General features: G+C 43.7%; 1 pseudogene; it reads left to right on the forward strand.

Annotated features, from left to right (window-relative positions):
• LOC101590876 overlaps window positions 1-2,286 on the forward strand; it is a 15,690-nt pseudogene extending 13,404 nt beyond the window's left edge.
• The last annotated feature ends 1,892 nt before the right edge of the window (window positions 2,287-4,178 follow it).

Genomic DNA, 4,178 nt, shown 5'->3' on the forward strand with positions numbered 1-4,178 from the left:
TGATAAGGTCAGCCAAGTACTCTCAGGATTTATCCTGTAGCCCTGTACCGTCCTTTGTACATCCTTTTGTCAGTGTCAGACATGAGGATGAGTCATGGCCATTGCTTGAACAATTTGCTCTCTGTGAAAGCTTGAGAAAATGTTTTTTCTCTCCATGTGACTCTCCCCAGGCTCACTTTACATCATCGAACACATTCCTCTGTGGCTCCATAATCTTCTTGATCAGAAAATTTGGAGCGCAACTGAGTTACATGTTGTTACAGTCCAGGTTCTCCTATGTCCTGAGTCTTCACTGACCTTGAAAGGCTAGGGCCAAAATGTTGGCTGACCTTGCAGCCCTTCCTTTCTCCAATTTTTATTTTTTCCTTTAAAATGTTAAAAGTTTACCTCTCTCATCCCGGCCATCTTGTGGGAAGACCTGAATCAGGGGCTCTTGGCTTGGCGCCGCCCGCTGCAATCAGTGGAGGAATGCGTCCCCAGCCACCATCATGCCTGGGCACCTACAGGAAGGCTTTGGCTGTGTGGTCAACAACTGATTCGACAAGTTATTTGACGATGAACTGGACCCCTTCGAGGGGCTGAAGGCAGCGGAGAGCAAGAAAAAAGAAGCCGGCGGGGACAGCGCTAGGGGGCTCAGACCAACTCCACCGCTGTGCAGGGCCCCAGAAGGACCCAAGAGCCCGCTGCCACCCGGCATCTGCTAGTAGACAAGAAAGACGAGGTGTAGCAGCCCTTAAGCTTAAGAAAGAAGGAATAAGACGGTTGTAAGAAGACCTGATGGACAGCTTCAGGGGGAAGGGAAGATAATCCATAGGAGACTGGACGGTGACCACCTCGTGACAGAAGATTTGAAAAACCTCTTGAAGAAAAGGGTGAAGGAGGATTTTCAGTTGATAGACCCATTTTTGACCGGCCTATTTGAGGGCGTGGTGGCCTTGGAAGAGGTGGCCGTGGCCATGGCATGAGCATAGGAGATGGGTTTGATGCTCGTGGCAAGCGTGAATTTGGCAGGCTGAGCAGAAGCGATAGATCTTCTTTCTCACATTACAGCAGCCTGAAGCACGAGGACAGAAGAGGAGGCAGCGGGTCTCACCACTGGGGAGCTGTTCAAGATGAGTCACCTGACTTGGATCAATCAAATGTGACTGAGGAGATACCTGAAGGTGGAAAGCGCCCCGTGGCAGACACTGAAAAGAAAGAGAATGACGTTGAGGAGGTTAAGGAAGAGGGTCCAAGGGAGATGACTGTGGATGAGTGGAAGGCGATCCAAAACAAAGACCGGGCGAAAGTAGAATTTTAACACCTGCAAACCAAACGAAGGCGCTGACGGGCAGTGGAGGGAGGGATTTGTGCTTCATGAATTAAAAAGCAGAGAGGCTCCTGCTGAAGACTCCGTGATGGACCATCACTCTGGAAGCCCACACATGATATCATGTCTCAGCTGGTGTGGAGGACCATCTGAGCAGCTCTCCTTGAAAGAAGAGCGATTGTCTCCATTTTGGCTGAGCCTGACCCTATTTCCTTGTATTGTTATGTACAGAGCCGGCTAGGACTTCTGTTTACCCTTCAGTTGGCCTTAAGCAATGTGTATTGGTCTAGCTGAGGTGCTGCTGATAGTCTTTGAAGGTGGCGTGAGTGTTTCCCTAGTAACCTATACCTGCTGCTCTTTCATGTGAGCTGGGTTGAGACAGGATGGTAGAGCTAATGCTCCGCAGCTCCAGCTGGGATCGAGCCTCGAGACAGAGGCTATGACTTCCTGGGACTTGAAAGGCCACACCAAAGCTGAAGCACCAGACTTACCAAAACATTAGATACTATATAATGCAGATTACTCTCTCTGCATATCCTCGCTGTATATCACAGAGGTAAATTTAGGCCACACACCTAGCTCAGCTCATAGTAGTCTCTTTCCCACAGTTCTCAGTCAATCCTCAAGCCACTCGCCCACTGAATAAAACTGGGTGAGGCCCTGGGTCGCTCTCTTGGTTCCGGAAAGCTATCTTCATGGCTGGACTTAGAGCCCCTTGACTCCCCGATGATTGAAGATATAATTTAGTGTTTTTATTTTCGCCGTGGGTTGCATTGTAAGTGGTAGATTAGAATCAATTTGATGGGATTCCAATAACGTAACCTTGGGATTACAAATATTGGCTTCTTGGACCGAGACGAGGACCTGGAAGTGTCTCCTACAAGCTGGAGATCGACTTTGGAGACCGGGTGGTGGGCAGGGCGAGGTGGACGCGGGCGCGGGGGCGTCCGAGCCGTGCTGCAGGACAGACAAGTTGAGCGCTTCTCCCGGGGATGCGGGGGATCGGAGCCTTCGAGCTCTGGCCTAACTGGACGCCTGGAGACGCCTGGTTCCTCGGCGGACCCTCGTGTTCAAAGCTTTGTGCACGCTTAAGGATCCCAAACAACTAAGAAATTTTAAAAAGTTGGGGGGAAGACTATCATTCATACCATTCACACCTAAAGACTGAATTTTATCTGTTTTGAAAATGAACTTCTCTTGCTACACAGAAGTTAACAAATATGGTTGTCAGTTTTGCATTTAGAAATGTATTGGTAGCAGGGATGTTTTCGTAATTTCAAAGACTATGCATTCTTCATGAATACCTTTGTATTGCTGCTTGTATTTATGCATTTCCAAACTTGAAATATAGGTGTGAACAGCGTGTACCAGTTAAAATAAAATAAAATTTTAAAAGATTTGGATAAAAATACAATTACATGATTTGAAAATGCAAATGAAATACAAAGCATATTTTTATAAATCTTGTACCATTCCTGCATTTACCCATTCTGATCCAATACACAGATAATTGCTTTTATTACTTGGTCATCTTTCTGGATATAAATGCAAATAAGGATCTCCCCTTTCTTTTCCTTTTATTATGCAGTGGTAGTGCACAAAAATGTTCTGCATTTTGCTGTTCTCATTTAATGCGTTTTTTAATATCAGAATATAGATCAGTTTTTTTGTTTTTGGCAGAACCGGGGATTGAACTCAGGTCCTTGCACTTTGCCAGGGAAGCACTTATTCTACTGAGCCATCTCCCTGGCCCTTATAGATCAGTTTTTTTCCTTCCTGCCTCCTGCTGTGTAGAAGTCTATTTTGGGGATCAGCCATAGTTTATTTCACCTTTCCTTTGGCTTGACTTGTTTCTGCCTCTTTCCATTAAAAATAGTTTTTCAATGCATGGTTTATGTGAAGGTTCTCTGGTCCGTACACAGCCATAGCTCAAGGATAAACTCTGAAATAGGATTATTAGCCAAAGCGCAAGGGATTTTTATTTCTAGTAGATAATAACCAATCACGTCTTGTTCAAATCACATTTTATACTGCTATCAACTATGCCTATTTCCCAACAGCTATACCAACTGGATAGAGTACCAAATTTTGGTATTTTTGCCTATCTTGTGGATTTTAAAAAATGGTATCTCTTTGTAACTTTATGCAGTTTCCTTATAATGAAGTTTTATCTCACTTTATTTATTTATTTATTTTTTAGTGGCATGAGTTTTTAAAATTAATTTTATTGAAAAACAAATAGCAATGAGACAGTTTCAAAACAGATTAGTAGAACAGTTACAATAATTAATACATTGCATATTGTCTTCATAGTAGTTCTTCATAGTACGAGATGCAGACATATCTTGTCTAAACACTATTAATACAAATCTTTCTTCTCATTGAACTAAGAGAAAGCAGCTATATATCTATCCTAACTATTTGTATATATGGATATATATAAATATATATAAATATATATATATATTTCACTACAAAATTATCCTTCATTTATATCCCCCTTTTTTGTTCAGTTTTGTCAGTCACCCCACTTTATATGTAAGAGGATAATTTATTCCTTTCCTATAAACTCTGTGTTCTGCTCTTGCCTTTTTTTTCTTTTTAATTTAGTACACGATCTACAGGATCTCACTACAAAGATTGGACTTGTGGTGATCCTCCTGTTTTTCAGCCTCCCAAGTGCTGGCATTACAGGCGCGTGCCACCATTCCCAGTCTCATTTCCTATCTCAGTGTACTCCAGGGATGGGGCCAGCATGGCATGCTGGGGGGTGTGCCTAAGCAGGTGCTTTAATCCGCTGACCTATCAGGCAAGCTGGCCCCTTTTGCCCATTTTCTAGGGTTGTGGTCTTTTACCCTCAGCTTCCAGG

Source organism: Octodon degus, unplaced genomic scaffold (assembly GCF_000260255.1).
Source record: "Octodon degus isolate 3935 unplaced genomic scaffold, OctDeg1.0 scaffold00074, whole genome shotgun sequence".
NCBI lineage: Eukaryota > Metazoa > Chordata > Mammalia > Rodentia > Octodontidae > Octodon > Octodon degus.